Source organism: Equus przewalskii, chromosome 2 (genome assembly GCF_037783145.1).
Source record: "Equus przewalskii isolate Varuska chromosome 2, EquPr2, whole genome shotgun sequence".
In the NCBI taxonomy this organism is placed as follows: Eukaryota; Metazoa; Chordata; class Mammalia; order Perissodactyla; family Equidae; genus Equus; species Equus przewalskii.
In genome coordinates, this window is record NC_091832.1 from 81,144,307 (window position 1) to 81,164,381 (window position 20,075).

General features: G+C 35.2%; 1 protein-coding gene across 5 annotated transcripts in view; it reads left to right on the forward strand.

The window, feature by feature from the left end:
* Positions 1 to 20,075, forward strand: part of FBXW7 (F-box and WD repeat domain containing 7) — a 220,852-nt gene that overhangs the window by 71,000 nt on the left and 129,777 nt on the right. For all 5 annotated transcript variants that reach the window (XR_011537745.1, XM_070611555.1, XM_070611561.1 and 2 more), the window contains exon 2: positions 3,398 to 3,445. The gene's annotated coding sequence lies outside the window, so the exon portion shown is untranslated. The remainder of the gene's footprint in view (positions 1 to 3,397; positions 3,446 to 20,075) is intronic.

A 20,075-nucleotide genomic window follows, 5' to 3' on the forward strand; every position in this document is an offset into this window, starting at 1 on the left:
CCTAAAAATTTTTAGATATGTAAGAATATGTATTTGCAAGGCTTTTCTTCAAAAGGTTAATGGTTTACAAAAGCCTATGATTTTCTAAGGAACAGGGCCAAGTAGTTTGCCTTGTAAAGTTTTTATAAATACCTGACTTTGCCATCTGATTGCTTTTGAAATCATTTTCTGAGCTAGCTATTAATATTTTTAGTGTGTGTGAAATTACACATTTGTAAACCTAATTTGAGGCTGTGCAGAACAGGTATTAGGAAGATTTTATGCAAAACTTTCTCTGCTATTAATAGAAAATCAGAAGGAATCCCTTGCTAGTAAAATTTATATTTACATTGAAACTATTCTTAAAACCTAATACAGGGGCCAGCCGGGTGGCGCAGCTGTTAAGTTCGCACGGTCTGCTTCAGTGGTCCGGGGTTCACCGGTTCAGATCCTCGATGTGGACCTATGTACTATTTGGCAAGCCATGCTGTGGTAGGCATCCCACATAAAAAGTAGAGGAAGATGGGCACGGATGTTAGCTCAGGGCAAGTATTCCTCAGCAAAAAAAAGAGGAGGATTGGCAGCAGATGTTAGCTCAGGGCTAATCTTCTTCAAAAAACCCCAAAAAACAAAAAACTTAATACGAAATGACCAGACATATTTAATTTACCTTTATGCAGTCATTAGAAATAAGTTGAAATACATTGTTAGGAAATTCAGATTTTCAAGTTAGGGAGTTACATGTCATTAGTTTGATGACCTGAAATTATTTTACTGAGAAGTAATTTTTCATTTATTTTATTTTTTAAAATAAACTTTTAAAACAATTGAAGTATAATTTACGTATAGAAAAGTATAGATGAACTTTTCTATATTGATGAACTTTTACAAAGTGAACATACCTTTGTAACCGTAACCTAGATCAAGATATCAACACCTCTGAGGCCTGCCTGTCTCCTGTCCCAAATAACTCTTTACCCCAAAGGTAACTACTCTTCTGACTTTTTAGTCAGAGATTAGTTTGGCTTGTTTTTAAATTTAATAAAAATAGAACTTAAAAAAGATCTGTGTATATGCTTTCTTCCCCTCTTGGTTTCTTTCACACAGCAGTGCATTTGTGAGATGTTTCTTATATTGTGTGTGGCATTAGTTTTCTCATTTTCACTGAGGTTTAGGATTCTGTTGTATGAATATACTATGGTTTATTTCTCCCTTCTACTGCCAGTGGACTTTTGGGCTCTTAAAAATAATGCTGCTATGATAAATCTTGTACATATCTTTTTGTGCACATATGTGCACATTTCTATTGATTGTACACCCAGGAGTGGTATTATTTAGTCATTGGGTGTGCATTTTCACCTTTAGTAGATTCTTCCAAATAGTTTTCCATACTTGTTATACCAATTTACATTTCTACTTGCGGAGTATGAGAATGTGTTGCTGCACATTCTCGTTTACACTTGGTATTGTCTGGTTTTTAGATAAAAGCTAGTCATTTTGGTGGATAGTAGTATCTTCTTGTGTTGTGTATCTGTTTTCCTGATAGTTAGTGATGGTGGACACCTTCCTTTTCAATATGTTTATTGGTTTTTGAAATTATCTTTTGTGAAGTTTTGTTTGGTCTTTAGCCTGTCTTAAAAAAAGACAAATTAAAAATTGTCTTTTTCTTTGTGATTTAAAGTTGTTTTTTTTAAAAAACACTTTGTATATAAGTCCTTTGTTGGACATGTGCATTGCCAATATTTTTTCCTACTCTGTAGCTTGCGTTCTCACTTTTTTAAGAACACACTTCTTTAGTTTTTTTTTTTTTGAGGAAGATTAGCCCTGAGCTAACGTCTGCTGCCAATCCTCCTCTTTTTGCTGAAGAAGACTGGCACTGAGCTCACATCTGTGCCTATCTTCCTTTACTTTATATGTGGGATGACTACCACAGCATGACTTGCCAAGCGGTGCCATGTCCGCACCTGGGATCCGAACTGGCGAACCCCGGCCTCTGAAGCAGAATGTGTGCACTTAACTGCTGCGCCACCTAGCCGACTCCCACAATTCTTTAATTTTAACGAAGTCCAGTTTGTTGTGTTTTGATTTTAGTGTCTTGTTTAAGAAATCTTTGCCTATTTCAAAGTCATGACAATATTTTCCTGTTATCTTATAGAAGCTTTATTGTTTTAAACTTTATTGTTTAGGTTTCTAATATACTTTATTCTTCCTCCTTTTTCCATGACCTGTGGATAGATATAATTCATTTGATTGATTTTAACAGTGGTAGTGATAGAAAATCTATTGCTATAGCTCACTCATAAGAAAATATTTTATTTTTATGTGTGGTATTGTAATTTCTAGTATGGTAACATTTTCTGCTAGTTAAGATAGATCATTTTTTTATTCTGGTAATTCTTTAAAAGAAATTAAAAAAATTTTTTTTTCTGACTCTAAAAGAGGCTGTCAGTTTTACTTAATATTGTCATGTTCTGTCTTATTTGTTTGTTTCGTTTTGCTTTTGAAGAGTCACAGTATGTGCCTTAAAGACATTGGGTTGTACAGTCAAAGGCGGCTACTGTATTTAAGCAGATGACTGAGTCTCTATAAGCCTTGTTTTTTTTAATTGATAAAATGGGGAGTTAATGAGGTGATTAACAAAGAGTGTGTGTAAGTTTTTTCAAGTCCTAAGCAATGGGACTGGCAAACAGTAAGAGCTTTACTAGTATTTAGTGCTTTATTCTTGAAATTTGAACTTTTTGAAGGTTATTTTGACTTGAGACTTGATTGAAAGGATATATACTGTGTTTATTATAAAATTTACAGCTAACTTTTGTAAATAGTAAAATCAATATGTCATTTTATACATTGTTTGTTTATTATGGGTAAAAAATTTTTGTTTTTTTAGTACCAGCATAGGGTGGATTTTAAAATGCTTCCTTATGTTAATTTTTAAAAAATAAAAATAGAATAAATACTTTGTGAAATATCTTTCCACTTCACTGGCTCTACTTTAACTCTGTAGATGATACAGTTACATCGTCTAGGTGCTACTTAAAAGGTAGCTAGATACCAGAATGTCGAATATGACATTGTATATTGACGGACAGGAAGAATTTAACATATGAATGCTTCTCTAAGACATTGTTAGCACACTGTTTGCTTGGTCTGTAATTTTTTAAATTCGATTTGATATAGAGTCTCATTCTTTTTGTAGTGTAGTAAACTCTGCCAGTATCTTGATAATTCATTATTTTTCCATATGTTACATGTAAAATTTCAGTTATTTATAAGATTGTGCCAAAGTTTAAGCATTCATTTTGGTTTTTAAAGTGTTGTAAAAAACAAATTGCTCTCATATAAATGATATTCTTGGGTAGATTTTACGGAGTAGTTGAAAAATTATTTCTTTTCTTTTTTTCTTTTTTTTATCATTTAGGGAGTGTCAGCCATCAGCAGAACTTTTAAAAGGCTATCTAAGTATTTGGTAAGTACATGTCCACCATGTTAATTGCTTTGCATATTACTTGACTTTACATATATGTTACATTAATGACATTTACAATAGCCAGTGTCAATTACAATTATAATTTATATTTCTTTCAATTTTTACTTGGTACTGAAATTTCTTCTCTTTATACTTATTCTGATCCTCTTCTGATATCCTCTGTATGTCTTGTATCCAGAAAATTCTCTTAGTGTACAACCTCAGTATTAAAAGAGTTCAAGGAAACTAATAGTTTTATTGGGCAGGAATGCTAATACTTTTTGAATGGAACAGGATTTTCCCTACTTGAGATTTTTCTGTTAGCCTTTGATATGTCACAGTACAAATTTCTTCTTTAGCCATCCATTACTCGACCCCTCCTTATGTTAGGTCCTATTCACGACCATAAGGCAACATGAAGACCCGTACTATGGTCAGGCCATAAGCTGTTTCCTATCTGGGCTACTCCAGTTTCTTTGTAATAGCATTATAATATGAAAAATTTGATAGTTGTCTGTAGTTAAGAATTTCATAAGCTTATGATTTAACTAAATACAGCTCTTTTTTATTTTTGAGTAAAAGTAGAGTTAATCTCAGAATGTGTTTTACTTCAACTATATAGTATTTTAGACTTGCATGCTGTGGTGACTGTGTAGATATAACAATACTTTGGTTAATCATGACAGATTTTAAAATTATTAAATATATTTCAGCAGTGGGGGGAAGTACTGAGGCATTGGTTAACCAAGTGTCATGGTATAGTTTTTTTATTGTTTTAACGTAGTCAGTAAAATATTTTTAAGGATGAATATATTTATTTGGTTAGCTAGAGGAAATTTCCTAGGTATGTGAAGAAATGTTTAATAATAAACATTGATTTCTTTTATTATACTTCTTAATGTGTTTGAAACAATAAATATTCAACCAAATGATGTTTCTAAGATTCTATAATAATCATAGTTGATGCTTAAATATCCAACAATTGTACTACCCTGTTTACTGTATATTTATAATAAATATAACATTTTTAGGAGCACATGGTATTACAAAAATCTCTTAAAGAAATTTTTACTACTTTAAAATGTGGTAACTGATTTCCAGAGATGTATTAAGTAGAAAAGAATAACTTACTGTCATTTTTGTCCCCAATGATGCATAACTTTCAGTTTGTTTGAGGGAGACAATCATCTTTACGTTGTATGTGTTTATGATATATATTTTTGCAAGTTAATTAATTAATTTTTAGTGACTCCTCTATTGAGATACAGTTCACATACCGGAACATTCATCCCTAAGCGTACAGTTTAGTGGTTTTTAGTATATTCACAGTTGTGCAATTATCACTACTATGTAATTTTAAGACTCTTGTCCCTCCTTCCCCCTAGAAAAACCAAACCAATCCTTTATCCATTAGCAGTCATTCCGTATTTCCCTTCAACCCCCGCCCCATTCTGCTGCGTCCCCCCTGCACCCTAGGCAACCACTAATATACAGTTTCTGTGGATTTGCCTATTCTAGACATTTCATATAAATGTAATCATACAATATTTGTCCTTTTGTGACTAGCTTCTTTCACTTAGCATAATGTTTTCAAGGTTCGCCCATGTTGAAGCATGTATCATTCATTTGTATGGTCAAAAAAAATTTTCGTCGTATGCCACATTTTGTTTACCTATTCATCAGTTGATGGGTTGTATCTGCTTTTTTTGGGAATGCTTTTGCAGTGAACCTTCTCCTGTAAGTTTTTGTTTGGACGTATGTTTTCATTTCTTTTGGGAATATACTTATAAGGATGAAATTGCAGGGTAATCTGGTAACTCTATATTTAACTCTGAGAAACTGTCAAAGTGGCTGCACTATTTTACAGTTCCACCAACAGCGTGTGAGGGTTCCAATTTCTCCACACCCTCAGAGACACTTGTTATTGTCAGTCTTTTTTGCATTTTAGCCATCCTAGTAGGTGTGCAGTTGTATTTCATTGTGGTTTTGATTTTCATAATAAGTAAGGATGAGCATTATTTTATGTGCTTATTAACCATTTACATATATTCTTTGAAGAAATGTTTGTTCAGATCCATTGCCCATTTTTTTATTGGGTTGTCTTTTTATTGTTGAATTGTAAGCATTCTTTGTATATTCTAGAAATTAGTCCCTGATGAAATATGTGATTTGCAAATACTTCCTCCCATTCTGTGATTGTCTTTTCACTTTCTTTCTAGTTTCTTTGAGTCACAAAAGTTTTTAATTTTGGTGAAGTCCAATTTATCTATGTTTTCTTTTGTTGCTTGTGCTTTTGGTGTCATATTGCAAATTTATTTTTAAGTAAATATTCATTGATAGTCTGGGTCTGTGACAAGATTTTAATTGTCACAGGACTATAAAGCATTGGCATTTTCTGTGTTTGACAGCCAAAGCCCAAAGGAAGCAATTATCTTTGTATTTGTGCTTCAATTCCTCAGCTAATTATTTTAAGCAAAACATTATGTTTTGAATCCCATGTGTTACCATGAAAATGTTAGCTGTGTGTGATATGTTTATTGATATTAGTCTTGTGAATTCATGTTTAGTTTTTTGGATTGGAGAAGAACTTATTACTTTCGTTTATCATGACACTTATTGCATATTTGACTGCATACCTTAATAAACCATTGCTTTTAGGCGAAGGGTATTATCAGAGTTTTTTTTTTTGTTTGTTTTTAATCTTTCCTGTGAGGAGAGAATAGATTTTGAGAATCTTACTGATGTTAATCTTGTGCAGGTTATTTGTAGGCAATAATATTTTGGTGTTTTTGTAAACCTGCGTATGGAATATGTATATGTTTCCTCTGCTTTATTAAGTATGTGTGTTTTTAATTTTTATGAGAGCATTTTTGTTCCTTATTTTTTAATCATTATGTGGCTTCTTTTATCAATTGAAGGCATATTTCAGGATATATTGGCCTATAATGTTGTCTTATTTAGCTTTTTAGAGAAATGGCTTATAACAGTGGAATGTACTACTCTTAGTTGCATTGTCTTTCTGTGTAAGGACAAGATTTTGTAATTAGTGTAATAGCTGTATTTTTGTTGGGGGAGTTTACTTTTGTTTGTATCTTTCATGTTATCTAACAGTATTCTGTGTTAACGTCAAATAACCAAAAGTCTAGTTTAATGAAAGTTTCTAGAGCTAATATCGTTGATAATTCTTTTTGTTAGTTGATTTTAAATCATGTGGCCATTGGTTAACAATCACTTAAGTGCCCATTGGATGGGTAACATTGTTCTTTACATTGATGTTTTTATAGTTTGCTTTATACCATCCGTGGCTAGTTTGCAGTGGAAAAGGAAATAAAAACTGACATATCTCATTCATGGTGGTGGTCAGTTTTCAATTGTGATATCAAAATAAAGGAAAGATTTAGTTGAGAGTTACCTTCTCCTATGTGTATGTCAAATGTGGTAATTAAGAGGATTTTCATGACCTATGTATGGCTGAATTAAGGCAAAATGGCGTCTGTGCCCTATTCTTTCCCCATTCTCTTGTTCCATATGCTTCATAACATAATAATTGAGTATACATTAATTTTTTTGAGTATTTATATTTGAAATGGGGGTTTAATATTAGTAGTAGAGACCCCTTTTTCTTACAAGGGTAAGAAGGATTACCCTTTAGTTCAACCACTAATTTGTCACTAAAATCAATAGAGGCTGCCTTATACTGTAGGTAGCAGCTTCTTACCACGTGTCCTAGAGTTTGCTACTCCGCTGATCCATAATATGCCTTGGAGATAATGGTGTCAGGCTTGTATGGATAGAACAGTTGAAGTATTCTTCATCAGAAGAGTCTTTCACTGCTTAGTAATCTTACTCAGGAAAGCTCACCTGGACTTAGGTTATTCTAAATGTCGCATTGTTTTTCCAGAAATGCCTGAAAACTTTGCACAGTAGCGTTAACTCTCTTTTCTCCCAATATAGTTACTGTAATAACCATGTCATGTAGGGAAGTTTTCTTTCAGAACTCACTTTTTAAATGAAAAACTTAATCTAGATTAAGCCATATTTAATCTAGTAGCCATCTCAATTTTATTCTGAATAATACCCAAGGTTTCCATTCTCCTGATCTTTCTTCACAAATTTCCCAGTCCATTAACCTAAATAATTACAATTGTTTATTTCGTCTGCTTTGTTCCCTATTCATGGATTGCCTAGCTTTCCTAGAGTTGTATCACTTTACTGTCTTGAGAGGTTCCTAGTATAAATTCACATTTTTCCCCCTAGCTTAGCCTCCTTGCTTCTGATATTCCTTATCTCTTTTTGATCTTCTATTTCATTCTGCATTTTAGTTATTTGGAGTCTTTTCACTCTCCTCAAATGACCAGTCCTATCCTTATTTCTCTTCTTTTTTCATTTCATATTTTATATTCTTTTCTTTCCTCAGTCTATCTTTACTCAAAGGATAAGATGTTTTCATTTCTTTTGAAAGCTAACATCTATATCCGTAGTCTTATCTCTTCTTCCCCTTCACTAGAACCTTGCTGTTTCCTGTTATTCTCCCTCTTTTGCTCCATGCTGGGTTATCTGCTTTTTCACACCTAATCTTGAAAAATACCTCACTTCTATTCATTCACCATCCTTCCCATTATCACCAACCTTGTTTGATTTATAGGTGACTCTAGGTGTCCAATTTCTCAACTCTTATTCAGCTATCTTCTGCAGTTTTTTTTTTTCTTTTTTGAGGAAACTTAGCCTTGAGCTAAAATCTGCTGCCAATCTTCCTCTTTTTTTCTGAGGAAGACTGGCCCTGAGCTAATATCCATGCCTATCTTCTCTACTTTGTATGTGGGATGCCTGCCACAGCATGGCTTGACAAGTGGTGCGTAGGTCCTCACCCAGGATCCGAACTGGTGAACCCCTGGCCACCGTAGCGGAACGTACAAACTTAACTGCTGCGCCACCAGGCCGGCCCCTAACTTCTGCAGTTTGACTATTTTTCTGCTAGTGTTCTGCTTCCTCAAGTGAAAGTAAACCACTTTTCTCACCTAACCAGTAGATAAACTTTGGTTAGGCTGATGTTAAAATGCTCTGTATCATCCCCAAGGTAAGATTGAGTTCCAATTGCTAAATCTGTGTCTTTTCATTTTTCCTCCTGTCCTATCTTGTTCAGTTTTAGTATTTTGCTTCTTCTTAATGTTCATTTCTTCCTTGTCTTCTGCAGTATTGTACTTTAGTGGTTTTTCTACTCTCTCTCTGACTAGATGTTTGTTTTCTTTGTTACTGCTTTTTTGTATATACCTGTTAAGTGTAAACTGAATTGAGAGTTTGCTCTTTGCTCTTCCTCATTATATATCATTTCTAGGAAATGGTCTCTGTTTTCATTATGGAAATTATCACAAATTTATGATGACTCACAAGCGCTGCGTTTTCCTTCATTACCCATTTTACCTCAGTCGTTATGTCCTCAGCACCTCAAAATTGTTATTTCTGAAGCTGAAAAATTTCCCTTGTACAATGCTTGCTGTGTGGTTGGAATTCAGTAAATGCTTGAATCACTGAATGAAATCATTATCTGAGTCTCCGAATCTCTTCAGTTTGTTCTTTTTTTAAGCTAATGATTTTAACTGTTCACCTATTCTCATGTCACAAGTCCTATAACATCTTTGACCGACTCTTGTCTATGTTGTCATATTTCGGTCCTGAGCTTAACTAATGAAGCAGATGATATTCTTGTTTGCAGATGGTAGAAATAAGGATTGCAGAGATTGTGATTTGCTTATGATTTCACAGGTAGTGGTGGAGTTGAAAATTAAAATTAGTTTTCTGATTGCATGTTTCCTGGTTTTCACAGAAAACGTTCTAATGATAAAAGCAGTTTGATGGACAAGAAATTACTCTCAGTGTACTATGTGAGTTAAGGGAGAGCAGATTGGAAGGTGGGAGTACTTTAAATTCTTGTATGATGAGATGAAGGTCCTAATCTGGTGGAAAGAATGGAAATCATGGACATGAGAAGTTTTTTAGTCAACATTAATAGAATTTTGAGATTCTGATAGCCAGTAATGATGCAGTGATGCCAGTCAAGTAGTTGAGGGAACCATTCCTTAGATTACAGTTATAAAATTTGGATAAAATATTCAAAGACAAACTCTAGCTACTTAAAAGCAACAGAAAATGACCAAAAGGAGGCAGAACCCAGATGAGAGGTTATCCTTTAAAGCCTGCAACTGCAATGTGTAAGAATTGTATATTTGTGGCTTTCTTGCATTTGGGTGCATCCTAGCCTCCTGTAGTTCCAGTGGCATGGGACAGAAGTTAGGGCTAACCAAGCAGCTGGAAATTTTCTGAGGGAAACCCTGGAAGCAAGATAAACGTTGAGCAGGTAAACAGAAACTGATGGGGTTTTTCCACAGCTCACCGCCATTACAAGCCATTAAAGGAAGTTCATCAGTATGAAGGGAAACAGCACCAGATGGCAAGTGCCATCTACAGGAAGGAATCAACATCAAAAATAGTAAATATGTGGGTAATTATAAAAACAATATATATTTTTATTAATTAAAAAAATTACCCATGATTAAAGCAAAAATTATAATACTGTATTGTTGGGTTTATTATATATATATATGAAAACAATAGCCTAGAGTTGGGGTATTTCTGGCTTAATTTGTAAATTTCTCTGATGTCAATATTGAGCATCTTTTTGTGTATTATTGACCATTTGAATATCTTCTTTGTTTAAGTATCTGGTGAAGAATTTGAGACTTGATATATTACACAATATTTAATATAACATGTCATGATAAGACTTATAGGACAAATTGACATGTTAATATTTAGTCTTATCATTTATCAACATGGTGTATCTTTCATTTTAGGTTATCTTTTAATTTTTCTCAGTAATATATGGCAGGTTTTTTTTTTTTTTTAAAGTTAGTAAACTGACCTCTGTACCCATTAAGCAGTAATTCCTCATTTCCCCCTCTCCCAGGCCGTGGTAATATCTAATCTGCTTTCTATATCTGTATGAATTTGCCTATTCTGTACATTTCATGTAAGAGGAATCCTGGAGTATTTGTCCTTTTGGGCCTGGCTTATTTCACTTGGCATAATGTTTTCAAAGTTCTTCTATGTTATAGCATGCATCAGAATTTCATTCCTTTTTATGGTGAAATAATATTTCATTGTAATATACCACATTTTATCCATTCATCTGTTGATGGACACTTGAGTTGTTTCCACCTTTTGGCTATCCCACCTTTTAGCTGCATTGAAAATTGGCATACAAGTATCTGAGTCCTCTTTTCAGTTTTCTTGGGTACATACCTAGAAGTGGAATTGCTGGGTCACGTGGTAACTCTGTGTTTAGCTTTTGAAACTGCCGAACTGTTTTCCACGGTGACTTCACCACTTTACCACGTTCATCAGTTTACTACTAGTTTCTCCACATCCCTATCACTGCGTGTTATTTCCTGTTTGTAATACCTTTTTAAGGTAGATTCCTTAGGATTTTCTACGAAAACAATGGTATGTGAACAGAGTTTACTTCCTTTTTGATCTCTCTGCTTTTCTTTCTCTTACCTCTTTATGTTGGATTTCTACAGTATAAGATTGAATTTCTACATTCTTGCCGTGTTCCCAAACTTAGGGAGATTATGTTCAATATTTCACTATTAAATCTGTTGTTAGCCATAGGATTTCATAGATACCCTTTATCTGCTTGAGGAGGTTTTTTGCTGGGTGGGTTTGTTTGTCTGTTTTTAATCATTAATGGTATTTGATTTTGTCCACTGGCTTTTCTGCATCTATAGTTTTTCTTTTTTAAACTATTAATTGTTTATGTATATCACTGGATTTGGTTTGCTAAAATTTTCTCAAAGCTGAAAAGTGTCCTCTTTTCCTCTATTTTGTGTAATACTGGCATATATTTGTATGCCAAACATAGTTTGTATAAGACTGGCATATGTTTTCCTTAAATATTTGGTGGAATGCACCAGTGAAATCATTTTGGACAAGAGGTTTTTTTAAGGAAATTTTTGGATTTATGAATTAAATTTTTTTACTTGGCAGTATTGGTCTCTTTCATTTTTCACAATACTTTTCTGTTTGATTTATTTTGTTGAATTTGTTAGCACAAAGTTGTTTGTAAGATGTCCTAGTTATTTTTTTAGTGTTTGTAGGATCAGTGGTGATGTTTCCTCTTTGATTCTTGATGCTGACAATTTCTTTTCTTTTTTTCCCTATTAGTTTACTAGGGGTTTATTAATTTTTTATTATTTGCAAAGAACCAACTTTTGGAGATGATTTTCTCTATCATTTGTTTATTTTCTGTTTAATCGATTTTCATTTTTTTATTTTTTTATACTAACTTTTGATTTAATTACCTCTTCCTTCTTTTTGCTTCTCTCTTTTTTTTTTGTGGAGGAAGATTATCCCTGAGCTAACATCCACTGCCAATCCTCCTCTTTTTGCTGAGGAAGACTGGCCCTGAGCTAACATCCGTGTCCATCTTCCTTTACGTTATATGTGGGATGCCTGCCCCAGGATGGCTTGACAAGCAGTGCATAGGTCCACACCCAGGATCCAAACTGGCGAACCCTGGGCTGCCGAAGTGAGATGTGCAAACTTAACCACCGTGCCACCAGGCTGGCCCTCTTTTTGCTTCTTGTATTGAAAGCTTACTTCTTTCTTGTTTTCTAGTATAAACAGTTAAAGCTAAAGATATCCCTTTTTGTCCCCGTGTAGCTGCTTCCCACAAATGTTGATGTTACATTTTCATATTGTTCAGTTTAAAATATATTCTCATTTTTCTTGGATTTCTTCTTTGACCAGTGGATTATTTTTTTTTTTTAAGATTTTATTTTTTCCTTTTTCTCCCCAAAGCCCCCCAGTACATAGTTGTATATTCTTTGTTGTGGGTCCTTCTGGTTGTGGTATGTGGGACGCCGCCTCCACATGGTTCAATGAGCAGTGCCATGTCCGCGCCCAGGATTCGAACCAATGAAATGCTGGGCCGCCAATAGTAGAGCGCGCGAACTTAACCACTCTGCCACGGGGCCAGCCCCTGACAGTGGATTATTTAAAAGTATGTTGCTTGATGTTCCAGTGTTTTTGATTTTCTAGATTTCCTTTTATTTACAATTTCTGATTTAAATTTGTAGTCATAGGATAAACTATTATATCAAATCTTTGAAATTTATGGAGACGTGTTTATGGCCTGTTGTTGAATGAAGTTCACTTATAAACAGTGTTTACTCTGCAGTTTTAGGTTATAGGATTTTATAAAGGTGCATTAAGTCGTGTTGGATAATGTTCAAATCTTTAACCTTCCTGGTATATATATATATTTTTTTTGGTGGCTCAGTTGTTTTAGTAATTGCTGCTTACGTGGTTAATATATAACTGCAATATCATAATTATGCCTACGAAAATTAGCCTTAATTTGATAAAATCTAATGATACTGTCCATTTTTAAATCTTCCTAATTTCCTTCTAAAGTTTTTATAATTCCCACTGCTGTCTGCTGCTTTCCTTCTCCACCTAGTCCTGCCAGCCCAATCCAGGATCCAGGATTAATTATTGTATTTGGTTATCGTGGTTGTTTAATCTCCCTTAACCTGAAACGTCCCCTCACCTTTATTTTGTATTTTATGACACTGACTTTTTGAAGAATCCAGCCAGTTGCCTGGTAGAAAATCGCACATTCTCAATTTTTTCTGGTTGTTTCCTTGTGATTGGATTCAGGTTAAAACATTTTTGGCAAGACTGTAACATAGGTGATAGTGTATGCTTTTAAGTGTATCACACATACCAGTTTGCTTCATTGTTGATATTAAGTTTAATCATTTGCTCAAGGTGGTGATGGCCAGATTTCTCGAATATAAGGATGCTTTTCCCTTGTAATTTGTAAGTATCTGAGAGTGATACTTTGAGGCCATGTGAGTATACACTTTCCTTCCAAGTTTTCATCCAATGTTTTTATTATCTATTGATGATTCTTGCTTGAATCAATTATTACACTGAGTTTTAATGTTTATGGTACTTAAAAACATAAATTAAAAAATAGTTGTGGTATATCAAAATTTAAACTGTTAGACACTACTAGTATATTAACTTGTGCTGTTAGAGCAGCTTTTTAAAAGCATTTCCTGCTGTTTCTTGTGAACGTGTTGTCAATACCCTCCAGCAAAGAGCGCTAAGAACAAACTTGTAGTTAGACAAGTTGGGTTTATTACTGCTTGTAGCAAGGGAGAACACACACTGGGAAACCATGGGTAAGAGGGTGTTAGAAAGGATTTAAAGGATTTGAGCTTTGGTTAGGTGAATTGGAGGATGGTCCAAGGTAACAGGAGTTCGCTCTGGATTGGGTACTGTCAAAAAGCTAGAACAGTTTTATGATTTGATCTCTCAATAAATCTCATCTATAAGGCGGGCACAATATAATGAGACTAATGCTATAATTGTTAAAAAAGTAGCTCGTATTCACTCCTATTATCTGTGAGAGAGGGGTGTTTGGTGTTTTGTGTCTTAGATTTTGTCTGTGTTCAGATATGATTACAAGTGGTCTTGCTTTAGTCTTGATCCATCCTGGTCTGGGTGGCCTTGTCTGATGTTGATGTTTTGTGAAATTGTTTATGTTCAACGAAGTGCATCAAGGGCTAGCCAATAGTACTAGGCCAGTTCCCACATATTAGGAGCTGCTTTTCTCTTTCTCTTTGTCATTTTAAAGAAAGTTTGTAACTCATTGATGTTTTTTAAGAAAGTTTTTTCCACTGGATATAGTCTCTTACGTAAAGTTCTAAGAGTGATGACTCTACTGCATAGGTGAGGAGAGTGGAGGGTGTGGGCTCAGCTCAATGTGGACAAGACTCAGATACATGTGTAGTTTCTGTGTTCTTTTTGTGCTGTGCCTGTAATGTAAATGGTCATTTGTGTAGTTAATGAATTGGTAAGTATGTCTCATCTCAAGCATATTGTATTACAGATAATATTAGTACTAATTTTAAGTTTTGGGTATTTCTATTTTATACATTTATAGTAAGTTAACAATTGTTGGAAACTTAGTGATTTGGCTTTAGATTGAAATATTCCAGTATATCTTTAGAAATTTCTTATTCAGCCACTTGTCTTTATGTATCAGGATTTTCTTGATATGGTCTGACCAAAACAGTACAGAAATAAATTACTGAAACAGATAAAAATTCATGATTACATATTTTTATTTTTATTAGACAGGAACTTTGTTTTAATTCTCTTTGTGTAAGTAAATATAACTCATAAAATGATTTTACACTAATAATATTGTTCATACTTTTTAAAGATTGGAGCTCCATGTAAGATTTCATTTGGAAAGGGTTCCACTGGGGGAAAATGGTTGAGTATCACTATTTATACTACTAATAGTATAAAGTAAACATCTGTTTAGTATTGTTACTTGACATGGATGACTGGCTATTTAACTCAGAGTAAGTATAGTACATCTTTATTTATATAGTTATATGTATTTATATATAGTACATCCACAGATCTTGCTTTTGAGGATTTCTGGCTTCTCTGAATCCATTGTTATGAAATTAGCAATTCTTGCTCCAATATGATTAATAACCTTATGATAAAATATAAATTCCAGGGGCGGGCCCTGTGGCTGAGTGGTTAAGTTCGCATGCTCTGCTTCCCCAGCCTGGGATTTTGCCGGTTGGGATCCTGGGCGCGGACATGGCACCGCTCATTAGGCCATACTGAGGCGGTGTCCCACATGCCACAACTAGAAGGACCCACAACTAAAAAATATACAACTATGTACTGGGGGGATTTGGGAGGTGGGGTGCAACGGAAAGAAGATTGGCAACAGTTGTTAGCTCAGGTGCCAATCTTTAAAAAAAAAAAAATTCCATAGAATATTTTCTGGATAGTGAAACAGTTTAAAGTGTTTTTTGATATAACTGTTTTAATAATATATCATACACTTTGTTTTTTATGAAAGGAGCATATCATGACCATAGTTTTATTTTTGGATAACTTGGGGTTTCCAGTTTGAATCTCAGTTATTGTAGAGTGATGCCATTGGAGAGAGTTTGTGGTTTAATTCATCCCTGACTTTTAGAAATAGACATGTAGGTACCCTAGCCCATTCTTCTTCCCAGATTCCCTCCTTTCCCCCTCCTCTAATCCTATTAAAACCATCATTATCCTCTATTTTATATATATGGAAGAAGGTTCTGCCCTCCCCCCACCCATACCTATTATTATCCACAGGCAGTCATAAGGTGTTATTAGGGATTTATAAAGCATTACTTTCTCTAGTTTGTAGTGCAAAGAAAATTGGTGTATTTATTATAGTATTGACTGTGCTTTTTCAAACTATAATTCTTGCCCTGCCCACCCCCTGGTTTGGAATCACTGTTATATGAATATGAGGGCAGTCTGTCTGTGATATGACTCCCCATTTATCACCAGGGTTGACTGGATCAACTACTGTCTATAAAAATAATCTTGGGAATGACTGTTGGGTTTGCTCTTTGCATGTTTTGGCTACCCTTGTAATTAATTTGGCTATGGTACTGTAGTGCCTTATTTGCCCCCAAAAGTTGGAATAGTGACACCATCTTGCTTACTAGGCAGAAACTAGTGTAAAAATGGGCTCTTTGTTTTACTATAGAGTCAGCTGATATGATGATATTATCCCTCTGGCTTGACTATTTTTCTTATAGTATTAGTGATAGAATGAATGCTGTTTTAGGTAGTAAAGTCATGTTGTAGTCTGAATTAGCTGTACTATTTTGGCTAGTAACTTAGCAGAGAATACCACTTTCTTAGACAGCTCTCCTTACTTCTCATTTGGGGCTGTTTCTCTGTACCTTAGAGTGAATATGCAGAGAAAAAGAACTAGACCCTAATTTCCATAACTTAGATCACATCAGTTGGGGAATATTTTAATTGTGGTTGTCTAGCTATGTTAGTGCTGTATTGTTTTTGCTTTCAGTTATGCTACAAAGTGGAAAAGATTGAATTGCTTATCTATTTTTCATTATGTTGTAAAACTTTCTTGTGACCCATAGAGGTGAAGAAGTGATACAGCAAACTGAACATAGCTAGGGTGGTTTCCTAATTAAAAACTCCCACCCATCCTTGTTTTAGGGGCGAGGGTTAGTTTCTTGTCATATCCACACTGCAAGCAGTACTTACCTGTTAGAAGTAAGTTCACTCTTAATGGATCTGGTTTTTAGAGATGGGACTGTGGTAGCAAATCAGCATGAGAATATTACACTGTCATTTTTATTTTTTTTAAGTTGTTGGTTTTTTGTTTTTTGGGGTTTTTTTTTGCTGAGGAAGACCAGCCCTGAGCTAACATCTGTTGCCAATCTTCCTTTTTTTTTTTTTGTTACCTGAGGAAGATTAGCCAAGAGCTAACATCTGTGCCAATTTTCCTTCACTTTATATGTGAATCACCACCACAGTGTGGTTGACCAGTGGTGTTGGTCTGTACCTGGGATCCGAACCTGCAGACCTGGGTCTGTTGAAGTGGAGCATGCTGAACTTAACTACTGTGCCATGGAGCCAGCCCTGCTGTCCTATTTAAGTGAGCAAATGGGTGTTTATGAGATGGTGACTTGCCTAAGATAATATTACCTACTGAGAATTGTCTGACCTAGAGCCCGGATGTGTTGATTTCCTAATGGTGACTCTGCGCTATGCTGGATTATGCACAGCTGGATCATTCTTTTTAGTTGAGCTCAAGTAAGATGATACATATCTTTTACTTTTTGAGAGTTAAAAATTGAAAAGGCAAGTCAAAAATTTATTAGAGACTTTCTTGGAAGGTGAAAATAAATGTGCCACCTCACTACTAAAGTTTATTTTTGACCACTGTGTCAATCTGCGTAGAAAGTTTATTTTAAACATCAGATTACAAGAGTTTTCTGAACTTTCTCTCTCTTTTTTGTAGGGTTGGGGAGGATAGGAGTGGTGGAGAAATCCATTAGAAACTGAGTACCACTGTCCTTTTCTTTTACCTTCTAACCAGAATTCTTTCCTAAATTCCACACTTAGCATCTGTGTTCCAACACCAATTCTCTGACACCAGCTGGGTGTCCTACAATTCAATTCAATTTGGGCACAAACTACCCATAGTTAGTGTCATATCCCACAAGTTAAGGGCACAATTGTCTCTCTCTCTTTTTTTCTTGGTGAGGAAGATTTGCCCTGAGCTAACAACTGTTACCAATCTTCTTCTCTTTTTTTTTTTGCTTGAGGAAGGCTAGCCCTGAGCTAACATTCATGCCAGCCTTCCTCTGTTTTGTATGTGGGATGCCTCCACAGCATGGCTGATGAGTGAAGTATGTCCATGCCCGGCATCTGAACCTGAAAACCTGGACACCAAAGTGGAAGACTGGCTCCCTAAAAGCATAATTCTTCAATACTGACAGTAACTTCTTGGAGTTAAGTGTCATATCCCTCAAGTTAAAGGGCAAGTTGCCTAACAACATTGTCTTTACTTTGGATGCCAACCACAAGTGGGGTCCCCGGGCTACCTGTACTTCTGTCTGACCTGGCTATAAATTCAGAGGTTTCTACAGCTAGCCTTCAGGTTGGATAATTCACTAAAATGATTCACAGAACTCACTGAAAACTCTGTACTTAGGATTACACTTTTATTATAAAGGATCTCAGGTGCAGCCAAATGGAAGAGAGGAATAGGGCAAAGTCTAGGATCGGGGTGGGGCCACACAGATTTTTCCATGCCCTCTCCTAATAGTATCTATGCATGCCACCCTCCCACCATATCGATGCCTCTGCCAACAAGGTAGATCCCTTGAGCCTTGATGTTCAGTATTTTTATTGAGGCTTCATTATGTAGGGATGGTTGATTAAATTGTTGGCTTTGTGGTTGAGCTCAATGTCTACCCCATCCTCCCTTGCTGGAGATTGAGAGGTGGGGCTGAAAGTTTTTCTGGTGACCAGCCCCCATCCTAAAGCCATCTAGACACTACCATGAGTCATCTTGTTAGCAGAAGCTCAGGTATGGTTGAAAGGGGCTCTGACAGAGTTAGTGTCAGAATTGAAGAATTATGCCTTTAATTTTTTCATTCTGACACAAGCTCTGGTTAGTTCGTGTCAGAAGTGAATTGAATAGTAGGATACCTAGTTGGTGGCAGAGAATGAGTAATAAAAGACACTCCTATCGCTCAAGAAATTCCACAGATTTTTGAATCTGTGCCAGGAAGTGGGGCCAAAAACCAAATATGTATATGTATTTTTAATTATACTACAGTATCAGTGTAACATCTTTTATCTTTTGAATTGATTTTGGGATTCTTAACTTTGTCTCCAGACTGTTTGTTAGGATTCTACCAGAGAAATAGGTTTCAGAATTTAATTTCTCTGCTTCATTTCCATGTAATTCCTCCCTCCCCTTTCCACTTTTCCAGGCATCACTGATTTTACTTTCTGTCACTATAGGTTAGTTTGTACTTTCTATATAAGTAGATTATACAGTGTCTCCTCTTTTCTCTGGCTTCTTTCTCCATCTCAATAAATTTGAGATTCATCCATATTGTTAGATGAACTATCAATACTTTGTTCCTTTTTATTGTGGAATACTATTCCATTTTTGGATATAGCACAATTTGTTTTTCATTTACATATTGCTGCACTGGGTTGTTAACAGTTTTTGCCTATTACACATGAAGCAGCTACAAACATTTGTGAGCATTTTTTTATGTGGGCATGTCCTTTCGTTTTTCCTCTGAGTGGAATAATGGAGTCATATAGTAGGTATATGTTTACTTTTATAAGAAACACAAGTCTTAGAAAACTGCTTGCAGGTTTTTCCAAATTTGTCTTGCCTTTTCATGTTTTGCTAGTGTCTTTTGAAGTTCAAAAGTTTTTTGTTTTGACGAAGCCTAGTTTAAATTTTTTTCTTTTATATTTCATGCTTTTTGTGTTGTATTGTGGTAGGTTGAATAATATCCCCATCCTTCGAAGATGTCCATGTCCTAATTTTCAAAACCTGTGAATATCGTGGCTAAAAACTTTGCATGTGTGATTAAGTTAAGGATCTTGAGATGTGGAGATTATCGTGGATTATCCAAGTGGGCCCAGCTTAATCACAGACTCCTTATAAGAGGGAGGTAAGAAGGTCAGGGCAGAAGAAAGAGATGGGAGACTGAAGTAGAGGTTAGAGTGATGCACTTTGAAGATTGAGGAAAGGACCATGAGCTAGGGAATTCAGGCAGCTTTCTAAAAGTTAGAAAAGGCAAGGAAACAAATTATTTTCTAGAGCTTCTAGAAAGAACACTGGCCTGCCAACACTTTGATTTTGGCCCAGTGAAACTGACCTTGGACTTCTGATCTCAAGAACTATAAGATAATACATTCATGTTGTTTTATGCGACCAAATTTGTGGTAATTTGTTACAGCAGCCATAGGAAGCTAATACAGATTTTGGCACTTAGAACTTGGGGTGCTGCCGTAACAAATACCTAGAAATGTAAAAGTGCCTTTGAAATTGGGTAATGGGTGGAATTATGAGGAGCATGATAGACAAAACATAGATTGCCTTGAATGTACTGTTGGTGGAAATATAAATGTTAAAGACTGTTGGTGAGCCCTCAGAAGGAAGTGAGGAGCACAGGAGAGAAAACCTGTATCATCTTAG